The sequence below is a fragment of the Lonchura striata genome, chromosome 2 (genome assembly GCF_050655825.1).
Source record: "Lonchura striata isolate lonStrDom1 chromosome 2, ASM5065582v1, whole genome shotgun sequence".
Classification (NCBI taxonomy): Eukaryota; Metazoa; Chordata; class Aves; order Passeriformes; family Estrildidae; genus Lonchura; species Lonchura striata.
Window position 1 is genome coordinate 8,842,364 of NC_140704.1, and position 13,718 is coordinate 8,856,081.

Genomic DNA, 13,718 nt, shown 5'->3' on the forward strand with positions numbered 1-13,718 from the left:
TGCCCCTTGGTTTGTTGTGTACATGGCACCACGTTACATCAGAGCATAGTGCAGAGTCTGCCCCTGGGCTTTCTCCACAAGCTTTGCTGATCACTCACCTTGTTACTTACAGTGTTTCTCTGGCCTTTCAGAATATTCTCCTTAGATTTGTGGGCCAGTCAACAGCTTGCATTAGATATCTGAGTTTGCCAATCTGCTATTGATTCTAAAAGATGTGATCATGCATTAGCTGTATTATAAATGACGAAATTGCAAATATCCACCCATATGATCAGTTCCTGACTACTTAACATGGCTGTAATCATCATACTTCAAAAAAAATTAAATCATTAATCTGCTGGGCCATCTGTGCTTACTCTGAACTATGCTCAAGCTATTTTTTTGTTAGTTACATAGTTTTGAGAAATGGAATTTTTCCATTTTTGGAGAAGAGAGGTTGCACTTTGAAGTCCCTAAACAATAATAAAAAAATATTTGGTATTAGTTAAATAATTTTTTTCTCTAAATTCAGCATCTGACTCATCATGACTAAGATGCTTGTACTGTTATATACCACATGGAAGACATTTCAAAAATCTATCCAGTATTAATTACAACCGTTTTTCAGTCTGGGTGACAAAAATCACATAGTATAAATTTAGTCTTTGAAAGTAAGCTATGCACCTTTTATGAAGGACTTTTATCCAAAATGCTAGAAATTTTAAAGGAAATTAATCATCTTAATTTCTTAAATTAATAGGTACAAGATTTATTCTTAAATCATGGATACTCCTTTCTAATTAAATTCAAATGTGTTTAATGCATTTCAGGAGTGTTAAGATAATAAGTAGTCCTTTTCTGGAACTTAACATCCTCGATCCCTGTCAATAATTATATTGGGTGACTAATAAAATATGATGCCAGGCATTTTTTAAATCTTTATCTTCCTCCTCTGTCTCATTAGCAAAATGAATAGGTTTGCTCCACTGGCACCACCTAATCTGGAGAATTCAATGTTGTTCAAGGACACGGCAAATAAATTTTAGCAGGTGTTTCTTCCTGCAACAGTCATATATAAAATGCACTTTTACAGCATCTGCCAGCTGCTCATTGCTGTATAAGATTATTGCCATTGTAAAAGCCACCAAAGGCTGGACAACCAAAAAGGTCTGTCAGGTATGATCTCCTGACTGGGAGAATTTTATGCAGCTATCCCATCAAAGACTACACTCCTCCTATTGCTACTGTGTCCAGTAATTGATCCACAGAAGACATGCACTCCTCCATTCCACCAGTGGTCTATCAGAAAATGCTGACATCAAGAGAGCAAGTTATTTTATAACATAAGACAATACTTATTTTCAGAAACTGGATTCAGCTCTAGCAGGCCTTTTAACAAAAATCATGCCATTAATGTGAAATTAGCTAATTTGTTCTTGAGAGTTTAATTTCCTTTCTCAAGTAGACATTACATTACAGTAATTACACCTGCAAGTAAGAAAAAAAAAAATGGCAGGATCCTCAGTCCCTGGGATGATATATAGTCCTCTGGCCCTCATATAAAAGCAAAAGCCATCTCTAGTCACTTGGGTATAAGTATTTGAATGGAGGACTCCAGAGATTTCATTTCACTTGACAGTAGGAGGACAGAACAAGGAATAGGTTGTGATTCATCTAACTCTTTTAAATATTTTCATCTTTCTAATTTTAGGTCCTGTATGCCATATACTGAACTCAGATGATACCCACCCTGCCAGTGATTGCAACTGCAGAGATGCTGCATGCTGATACGCCATCTCTGTCTGTGCTACAAGGCACTTATGTGATATTTGATCACATTTTACGTGTGGTGTGTCACCCAGAATCCCAGAAACTTTTGAGTTGAAAGGCACCCGTAAGTATTGTCAAGCCCAACTCCCTGCTCCTGGCAGGACTACCTGGAAAAACCATGTGATTAAGAGCAACGTGCAGATATTCTCTGAACTCTCACAAGCTCAGTGCCGTGACCGCTTCTCTGGGAAGCCTGTTCCAGTGGCCAGCCACCCTGTCAGTGGAGAACCTTTTCCTAACTGAAGTGCAGTCTGAACCTCCTCTGACACAGCCTCATTCCACTCCATAAGGCATCCCTTTGAAAATCACTATCACACTGTGCTCCTTGATTTTTTTTCCTGTTTTATTGACTTGTAGCCCTTGGCCTGATCAAGAGGAAAGGTCAATCTACACAAGATACAGAAAAGCATGTAGCTGTCCTACAAAATACCTGAATCCAAGGTTTGTCTAAAGACTACTGTTCACATACTTCATCTTACTATGTAATTACCTTACCTAAATTGCAGACGTAGTACAAAGTCAACAAAGTTTCATAGAATGTATTCATACTGTTTTACATCATGTGTATTAATACCTTAAAACTTACTTGCTTTTACAGAAACAATATTTTTGGCACTGTTTTTTATTTGCCAATAGATAAACATAAATTAAAAGAGTACACTAGAAGTCACTATAAGGCACATGGGAAAACCTGAATACAAAAGGGTCACTTCATCCTTAATATTAAAAACAACAAACTATGGGAAATAACTGCAGTTTGTAGTCACTGGTAAAGCATTGCAGAGGAAATAGTTTTCATTGCAGTGCCATTAATTCTGCATAGCATATGACAGCTTTGCTATTTATGCATCATGTCTGTTTCTGTAGCCTGACAGCCCATCTCCCTACCCCACACTCTGTCCTGTCATCACTGGGGGTTATCTAAGTGCCAGTTCTCTGGACATACACTAACCTGACATCATCCCCACCTTCAAATCCTAGCCTGCAGCACCCTTTGGTCCATTTATAGTCACATGCCCTAAAATGAGCATAATTAGAATATACTTTCAGAACTATTTGCTTTCTCATTGTGTATTAACACCTGGGTATCATCAACAAAGTGAGAAAACAACCTGACTCTAAGTGATAGTTAGTCTGAAATGCATTCAGGCTGCTAGCAAACCTGTTAGGGAATTAATTATTGAACACTGCTCTTGTCCTAAATAACACTATGGGCTATGACATACAGTTGGAATATTTTTTGTAGTCACAGAGATAGCACACCATCTTTCCAGGCTCATCCCACAGGCCACAGTAAAACACGAGCAACACCCTGGTGAGATGAAATTCCAGCCCTGCTCCTTGTCTTGCTCTGTCTTGCAGCCCCACCATGACTCCCATATTTAACACCATCACCACACAGCAGGATCTGCTGATGCATCCCCTTCATATTTTCTCGATGGACCTTGAGTCATGCCAAGCTTGAGGGAACATTAGCTCTCCTGTCAACAGCTCTGCAGGAAGTCTCAGATTCCTTCTCTGTGGCCTAGAGCACCTTATAGAATATCTGAATCACAAACTATTTTGTCTATTCAAGTTCTAAAATTTTCACACACTTGTGAATGAATCCTGCAGTAGACACTGTACAACTCCAAGCTCCCTACATTTAATTGATTTTTATATTATTGCAGCTAATAATCTCCATAGAGCCTCTGAAAAACCCAAGTGAGGGTTTAATCTGAGATCTTTGTAAAAGTACTCAAGCAAATACTTGTTTGGCTGTAGTGCTGATCCTGTCTAGCTCTGTTCTTGTTCAATTTATTCTCACTACCCCTCAGTAGCACTGGCACAGCCATACGTGGCTGATCAGACCTGGGGAAAACAACTGAGCAAAAATAAAAAATTCAATCAGAATGAATTCTCTCAGCCAGTTCATTCTGCATTTACACAACAGAAGGAATGATATAAACTGAGCACAGAGAGCTACTCCAGCCATCACTGTTGCAAGGAGAAATGCTTGGGAACTACAGTGTAGATGTAAAACAATCACATATATATTTTTTTGTTTAACCAATGCCATTTGCAGTACTGAGAGTAATAGAAAATGTGAGAAATATATTGTTCTTTTGCTCCGTAATCACAATCCTCATAAAGGATTTATGAGTCCAGATATAACTACAGACCAATAATTTTCAGAGAATTCTTCCTGTCCTGGGCTATGGAATAAGACATACATATGCAGAATGCCAGCGGGATAAGTTTATTGCATTTTTTAAGAGTTTATTCAAAGATTCACTTATGCAGTAGATTTTAAAGTGTACTTTTTCACATAATTGAATGAATTTATATATTGTATGCATACTTACATACAGTGCGGGCCTGTGTATTTATATGTCTGTGTGTGGTGTTTTTTATTTTTAAATTCTTTCTTTTTATTTAAAATTCTCAAAAAGAGAATTGCTCTTCTATAGTACTAAAATAAGCTTATACATAAAAGATCATTGGGTTGTGTCCTCTTGAGAATTTCTTTACAAGAGTCAAATTACATAATTTGTATGCTGAGTTAACATGAAGAAAGGTATAGGTATGAGCTTTTTTTTTTTTATAAAATCATGGTCTAGTGACTTTTCTGAAAATGGTATTTTTGCCTTTACAATGAAGCAGCAGCTCATATTGCTCATTCATGTGAGTTTGTGTGAGTATATATATGAAAGAAAAAGATAGGTTGATTAGTGTTGGAGGGCCTCTTTAGCTTATCATTTTATTATGCATTACCTCTCTAGCTTCATTTTGCTATGCAGTGCCTCTTCAGCTTATCATTTTATTCTGCAGTTTATATTTTATTTCCTTAAGAAGAGCATTGAAGTTTGTGCCCCAAATAAATTTGTTATTTAAAAATGGAAAAAATAATTAAATGGCTGCTTAAAATAATACAAGAACTAATAACCTAAAGTGTCATAAACTGAAAAACATTATTATAGACAAATCTGAAATATACACAAACTAAAGCATTATCTTTTTTATCTTCCCTTGTTAAATGCATCACTGCATGCACAAAGTCATGTAGCTCAAATCAATATCTTCATTTAAACTATACTCTGGAAAAAAATTGGGAGTTTTGACTATATAGAAATATAATAATAATTCCACAATGTGACCTATAGTTTTTACTGAAATAAATTAATGGATGGCATGCTGATGCCAAGATTAAACAGAGTAATAACAAAACATTAGTAAGCACTTTTAGTGTAATTAAATTTTTGATGTATTACAATTTTTAGTGCGTAATTATTTTTGAAGGAACTGAAGAGTAATACTGGATCACACCCTTATTCAATCTAGTTACTAAAGAATAAAGTGTGATGATACTTTTAAATTCTATTGCAGAATAATGGTGTATTGTCCATCACAGATAATGATGGCAAGGTTTTTCTCATCTGATAATCACTCATAGTGATTACCTAATAAAAGGACAATCCTTGGTACTGCAAGAACCTCTGGTCAGTGCAGAATGTAAGCAAGCATTAAGATGTGCTATATAAAGCATCTCAGCTTGCAAGTGACCTTGAATCTGCTTCCTTATTGCTGGAGGTTGGGATTGTTCCATGGCTATGTTCCCAGTCTGCATCAAGAGGCTGCTGATAACATCAATCTTATACACGAGTCTCTAAAACTATTTTTGATGTTGGCCTTGAACAAGTCTAATAATTTCACTTAATCACCTCTGTTTCTACACAAAAACTGGAATCTAGGCTGACTTCTAATTTTTCATTCTTGTGAAATCCCGCCACAGGTTTTCTGTCTGCCATCAAATATCTGGAATCATAATTAGCTAAAATATGTCACATGCCCTGTGACTCCCAGCCATCTTTATTGTATAGAAGTTCACTTTCAGCTAAGAGTAGAATAAATTCTGTTTGACTGAGAGGTCAGTCCTTGGGAAGAAAACTGGGAAGAGTGTTCATTTGCATATTCAAACCTGCAAATTGAACGCATCCAATTTGTATTATTTGTCTCCTAATGAGAATGACCTTTCCTGCCGATGGGAAAAAGCAATTAAAATTAGGCATGTGAAAGGTATGGTAAATACAAAATTCCAATATTTAACAAAACATATCAACTGCTTGATCCTGTGAGTTAAAAAATAGTCAATATCATATTGAACCCCAACTCCCAGTGCTTTCTCATCTTTAAGTTCAGTATCTCTGAATTTTGCTATTCAGATGTATCTCTAATAACACTTCTTGCCTAGCACAACTTCCTCTTCACCATCGTGTATGAAGAACATCTAAACAGTTATCCCACCACTAATGCACCTCAGATTAACATCACAACATCTTTATAATTAATTTGCATAAAAAAATATGAAGCTGTAAAATTCAAAGATCAAGTCACCTGCCCAAGGCTACAGAGAGGATGTTACTACATCAGGACTGAAACTCGGTTACATCTGGTCTTTGGTCCTGTGTAGATCAAGTTTCTTTCAATACTCAAGTTGAAACAGAAAGAAGACATGATTAATTTACCAAGAAAAGGAACATTAAGATCACATAGATGGTATTGTTCTCCTTCTGTGAATGCCAGATAAGAAAGCCAATTCTGCATATGGGCAGCTCATCCATAGACAAATATCATCATCACTACTAGTGCCATGCTTTAATATGCATTAACTGTCTCCTCTACTAGGAAAAGTAAAAGGGAAAATATATATATGGTCATATTATTAATATGCTTCTCTTCTTTTCAAGCTTCCTCTTTCATCTGCAGAGTTCAAAACCAGGCGGAAGTGTCACCAGTAACAGGTCTAAGAACTGGAACCACTCGTGCAGGATTCAGGACTACTTAAAGAGCTCAGAATTCAAACCAACACCTTGACATGCCTTAAAAGCAAGGGCACAGTAACTTATTATTGTTTTTGTTGTTTCTTCTTCATTACGGGGCTGCAGGAGTCCCACATCAGGGATGAGGGCCCCAATTGTGAGGATTTATTTAAAGACTTAATGAAAATATCACACCTGCAGTTAAGAATTTACAACTGCAATTATAAGATGAAGAATAAAACTGTCTCTTCAGTTGATTTCTGTAATCATAAAATTCTAAATGATATTACATGGGCCTCAATTTAAGTGTGTGTTTTCCCATGATTACTTAGAGGAATAGGATGCAGTAAGTTTAACACTGCCATTCTTAAAGTACATCCAGACAAATGTAGGTTGTCCTAAAAATAGATTTCTTACCTTTGCTACCAGTAAACAAGGAGGAAATTTCCACTGAGGAAACAAAAATTCAATCTGTACAGACTCAGCCAGCTCCCTAGGCACACACAGTTGTGTAGGCTTTATTCTTAACATTAATTTATGTGTTAGTGCGCTTTGCTTTTTAGAAAATTATTAAGGAGAGCAGAGAGCATGCTTTCATGACAATGTAATTACACCAAAAAAGGGTTTTGTAATTGTTCCTCTTTTCACCTCTGTTTCAAAACCTGTTTCAAATAGGACAACAGAAGGGCCAGCTGTAGCTGTTGAATAATGAATTCTCCGTTAAAGAAGCATGGAAAATAACTCTGACACTGTAATTTCTGTATTCTGCTAACAGTGTAGATTCATAACTGATTATGAGTGGTCTTGCTCTGTGCTGCTGCTGGAAGAAGTTCAGCTACCTCTTTGTGTAGCTGAATCACAAAATTAAGCCAGTCCAATTTAAAAACTTTTAGTTTCATTCTGATCAAATCTTGAATTTGGTGCATTATGCTGTGACTCCTGGTGTTAACATGGGGAAATGCATTATCTGGACATTCATGGCAGATTGAGATTGACCTAAAAGAGCTGCAAAACTGCAGGTTTGAAAGGTAGCAATCAATTGAGGGGGAAGTCATCAAGTGAAGGAGTAAATTAGGGTGGTATCTAGTTTTACATACTGCCAGACACAAACTGTGTAATCACGAGGTTGCTTAAGGTCATGTGAGTATGGTTTTGTTTTGCTGCCATGACCTTTGCATGAGTCACCTAAAGAGGTATCTGCAAGGCCATTGCCTGCAGCTAAGCCAGTCATGGAAGGCAGCCTTTTCACCTTGGGCTAAGGGAGTCTAAGGCACTGATCATCTTGTCCTGATGCAGAAGCCTAAAATGAATTAGATTTGGGACTTTGTCTCTAAAAGCCATTATTTCACTCCATTTGACTTTAAACAGGCAGCAAGGAGACTGGCTCAGCTGTAGGTGTCTGTCTAAACTGAGAAGATCTTGTCTGTCAGGCTTAGATCAGTGTGGCTATTTCAAAGTACTTTGAGAGAAGGGGCTGTAACTAGAGATGTGGCAGGCACAGTCCACTGCTGCACTCTGCTTATGGTCATGTAAGTAGAGCTCCTGATCAGGAGCTCTACTTAAATCAATACTATATTATACATAATAACATCATGCTTCATAAGAACTGGGATTAAAATATAGAATGGCAGCCAAAATGTACGAATTGTTATCATTGTTTCAGTACAAGGTTGCTGAAACCCTGGTGAGACCTCCAAAAGCTTCATTGTATTTGGCTCAGACACACATCATATTTTGCATGTTTAGCAAAGCCTCAGGAAAAAAATGCAGTAAGACTTTTGTTAATAGCTAGGAGCACCTCAGTGAGCTAAAAAGGCTGCTGGAGATTGTCTCTGGAAATGACCACCTTCCACCAGAGACAGGGGATGAACAGAAGCACTGCACACTGCAACTGCTGCCACTGCTTCTGTGGCAGTGGCACAGCACATACTCTTGTCACTGTCTTCACTCTTATAAGTAAATAAACAAACAAACAGATAAAAAGTGACTTTAACAAATTAACAGTACCTGTTAAGGGAATGTGTTGAATTCAAGCCTTCCCAGGTATTTATTCTGGAGTGTCACTCTAAGTGTTCTTTTTCTAAACTTGTCTTGTCAGAATTAAAGTGTAGCTAATAAAGAATGATCTTCAGGGAACAGAATTCCAACTGGGATGTTGAAGCTAAGTAATTAACAACAAAGGAGAAAGAACAGAGAGAAAAGGATCCCTTGTACAGGTTTTTGATGAAAACTGCCTTCTAAATGACAATACAAGTGTTCATTAGATAAGGTTGGTATTTAGCACTGTGTCTCCCACAGGGACAATTCTTGGCACAGAAGCTTTGATTATATAAATTTTGTGGGAAAAAATGCAAAGTGCCATAATGTGGAACTTTGATCAATGGTGCTATTCTGATTTACAATTGTTTGTTTTTTTGACTATGATGGGAACAAAACACTAATTTTAAAGCTCATTTTAATGGAAATTTACCTCTTCCTTTTAATAGCAAGAAAGTAATCTGATTGAATTTTTTCAGTCATCCTTGTGCAACATATTAGATAATCTCCTTATAGTTTAAAACTAAAAATGCTAATGGATTGGGGAAATGAGTTTCTGCTTTCACTCAGCATATCTGTCTTTTTTATGCTTGTCTTTTGGATCATTTATCTAAATAATAACCTTTAGTACCCACTCCTTCCTTCCAATGAACTAAAATATATTAATGATTAAAATCAGCGAATATGCATATTTTGCCTACTTGAGTTTTGCCAGCTGAAGTTTCCATTTAATCTTCTGCTTTTTTGGAGGGTGGGGGGAAAGCTACAGACATTCTCATGTGAAATACTCATTATTACTTTCTAATTTGTCTCAATCAAACAGCCTAAATGAGCTCAAACTAATGGTAGATGTCTTTTAAGGAGCATCACCGGCGAGCACTGACTCAAATGACATTGATTTCAGGGACTAAAAGAGAGAAATTACATTAAAAACTCAGCAAACAGCTTCCAGTCAGCAAATCTGTTGGGACAGCCCCAGAGAAGGGGCAGGAATTACACCTCAAGGGGAGGTGCTATGGGTGGAACTTCTCAGACAAACCTGGAGCTACAGAAGCTTGCGTGGCTTTAGTCTCAGAATGGTGGAAGGAAGTTCATTTTGTACAAAGGCAGCAGAGGGAAGATAAATGACCAGCCCAAGGTCAGGTACAAAGATGATGGAAATGTGGGAGAAAGTGCCAGAACAGATATTTTTCCAGACTCTTTGTGTAGTCAGTTTTCAGCATGCCTGGCTAAACTGTCTACAGACCAAGACTGCAGGAATTGCTTAGCACATACACCCTGGGGAAAAAAAAAAAAAACATCCCCAAAACAAACCAACAACCAAAAAATCCCCACCAAGATTCTGAGCAACAGGGATGTGTCTTTAAAGCACTACAGAAACCACTTTCTTCACCTACCAATACCTTCTGCAATAGATGGGACTGAAACACATCTGAAGAACCAGCAACTTTGTACTGCCTTGAGACTCTGGAAAATGTTTTCCAGAAGAAAAGTGTCCTCCCATAGACAATCTTTCACAGCAGACCAAATTTCAGTTCTGCTGATCCCAGAACTATATGACATGGGGAGAGGCAGTAGATGGATGCTGTGCTAGATACTCATAGCAGAGTCACTTGCACTGTTTGGGGGCTCTCAGTGCTGAGAATAAATTCATTCTGGCAAGAAGCTTTTATTCTGTAGTCAAAAAAGTCTTTGTATTTAAAGCTATGCTCTTACATCAATCAGGTTGTTTTCTCCATTGGTGAGAACAAAGAGCCACCTTTATGAGCTCAGTCTAAAAGTCTTTCTGGTGCTGCTTTGATATTTCCTGTGGTGATAAATATTCTCAATAGCTGCAAATTACAAAAGAGCCAGAATCTACCTATGTGCATTATGTAGTCACTAAGGCACATTTTCATGGCATGTGGGAGGGGATCAGGAGACAATAGCAGGCAGCTGAAGGAATTGTATTCTGCTCATTCTGCTGAGGGCTGGGAAATAATAATCCATTAATATAAATAGGAAAGGAAACCAAAGGAAACCTGTTAACAAAGATTATCTCAGCAGGAAGCAGCAATTCTATATGAACTTTCATTTCCAGTGAATCATGCCATTATGCTCAATTTCATTGCAAATGTGAAGCCTGCCCTCGTGGCTTGTTCACTCTGATGTGGGACCACTGTCAAAACAATGAACAATTACAAAATGTTCCCTCAACTCCAAATGCCTGTTTGGTAAGTGATGCTCACATGATGCAGAGATCTAAAAGTGAAATTTGTGAAATGGAAACTGGATTTCCTCCCTTTTCTTGTACTTAGACAACACAGGAATGTTGGAAGAGTCCTTAGCAGGAGTTTCTAATTTATTCACATTTTAGACCTTAAGAAGACTGTATTTACCAGGTACTCAAAGCTAAACTGGTAAATGTAAAACAATAAACCACAATATTCTTGGGTAGGATCTGAAATATTTGTTGTAATGTATTTCTTTTGATGTGGCATCATTAGATTTGAATACTGGATTAGTCTATTAAGCAGATAAGTATTTGTTTAAAAATTACATTTTCTTGACTATGATGTTTATATTTTGCCTGAAATGTTGTTTTAATTATTTGAAAGTATTTTTACTTTAAAAATGGGTAATAATAATTTTACCCATACATTTTGCAAAAGTAACATGCCTATTTTGACCCAAAATTGGGATTATGGGGTTTAGCAAAATACACGCTCTTCACATTTTGCTTTGTGACAAGAATTATTGAAGAAGGCAAACAATGGCATTTTCTCTCTTTGAAGATACATGAAATTTCCCATTATTGTAAAGCTCTCTTTCCCTGACTAACAAATTACATTATTAGACACAAGGAAGATGCAAATCTTAGGGTTCTAAAAGCACCTAATATTTTCTCAAATTATATTCAGCTGTATTTATCTTGCACTCTGGCATGCTGCTGGATTACTGTTATCAATAAATCTATAAATAGGATGCAAAATGCATGTGAGCTGTCTGTGCATGAATAAAGAGTGGCCTAGCAATAAATTACAACATAATATATAGTTTAAAATGTAGCAAAAGGAATGCCTTGACAAATCAATGCAACATATTTTGTCAGTGAGATGAAAGATTCATTATGCATCAGCCTTGAGAAAGCTGAATTTCTGAGGCATGGGTCACCTAGGACATATGATGTAATCAGAGAATATGGAAACATGCATAGAAAGACAAAAATAATCTTCTAGGTAATAAAGCCATATTAAATTGTCAGGTAGAATTTAAGTCCTGTGCAGTACTTCATTGTCCAAAAGAGGTCAGGAGTACTACAACAAACAAAATGAAACCTGACTTCCTCTGTATTTGGCCCCCACAGCAGGTTCAAGACCAACTCGTCTTCTGAAACTGGGTCTTGTGTGCTGGCTTTCATTTGTTTTTCTCATGTCTGCTAATGTCTAGGCTCATCTTGGGGCTCTTTGTACAGCCAAGAAATTCTTTCCTCTGCCCACTTTTTAATTAAACTTAGGAAAATTCTGTGTTTTGGGGAACTCCTGTCATCTAGCACACACCCAGCAGGCTCCATAAGCCTGGAGCACAGCAGAGACTAAAAATAAGACTGACCAATTGGTTTTCCTGCTGACAGCAGCAAACTACCATGGGACATTTAATTTCCCCTGATCACATGGATGTCAGACAAGTTGTCACCAGCTGTGCAGAGCCAGGAGGATGTATGCCTGTTGCAGGGACACAGGCCCCAGCAGTGGCATCACCTTGTCCTGAATGCTGGTGAGAGTGAAAATGCCCCAAGAGAAGCTGGCACCAGTCACAGAATACCAGAATGGGTCAGGCTGGAAGGGACCACAGTGTGTCATCTGCACAAGCAGGGTTATCCCAGAGCACACATCACAGGATTACATCCAGATGCTTCTGGAATTCCTTCAATAAGGGAGACTCCAGATCCTCTCTGGGCAATCTCTTCCAGTACATGGTCACCCACTCAACAGTTCTTCATCATGTTCAGGTGGAACTTCTGCACATCAGTTCCTGCCCATTGCCTCTTGTGCTATTGCTTGGTACCACCGAGAAGAGCCTGGTCCATCCTCTTGGCACCCTCCCTAGAAATTTATATACATTATTGAGGTCCCCTCTTAGTCATCTCTTTTGGAGGCTGAACAAGCCCTGCTCCCTCAGCCTTTTCTCATAAGAGAGATGCTCTAGTCCCTTGATCCTCTCTGTACCCTCCACTTGATTTGCTCTTGTCCTGAGGAGCCCAGAACTGTACACAGCAATCCAGATGTGCCTCACAAGAGCTGAGTAGAGGCAGCATCACCTCCCTGACCTGCTGACAATGCTGATCCAAATGCATTCCAGGATCCCATTGTTTTCTTGGCCACAAGGAAGCACTGGTGACTCATGAACAGCTTGTCATCCATCAGCACCCCCAAGTTCTCTATAGAAGACCATGGACATGGGTGCTGGCTCTGGCACACTCGGGAAGAGACACCTGAGCTTGGCAGTTCTGGAAGGGGCGTAAAATATGTCCAGGGGCTGGTGTCCCTCAGCTCCTCGAGAGGCATCAGCGAGAGCCTCGTGCCACATGGGAGCCCTGTGCGCACAGCCAGGCCTGTGATGGACAAACTGCTCCAGTCCCTGGTGTAAGATGGACAAGCCTTGCATTTTCTTTCTGGAGCATGTCTAAAAACGGGCAACAAAGCTGGTGACGGGTCTGTAGCATAAATGCTATAAGCAGTGGCTGAGGGAGCTGGGGTTGTTCAGCCTGGAGAAAAGCAGGTTTAGGGATGACCTTACTGCTCTCTAAGCACCTGAAAGGAGGGTGTAACCTGCTGGTGGTTGGGCTCTTCTCCCAGGACAAGTGATAGGACGAGGGGACACAGCCTCAGACTGCACCAGAGGATGTTCAGGTTGGACATCAGGAGAAATTTCTTCACAGAAAGGGAGACTGGAATGGACTGCCCAGGGACGTGGTGGAGTCCGGTGCCTGGAGGTGTTTTCTTAAGCACTGGATTTAACGCCACGGTCTAGTTGCCGTGATGGTGTTCGGTCAGAAGCTGGACTCGATGATCTCAGGGGTCCTTTTCAACC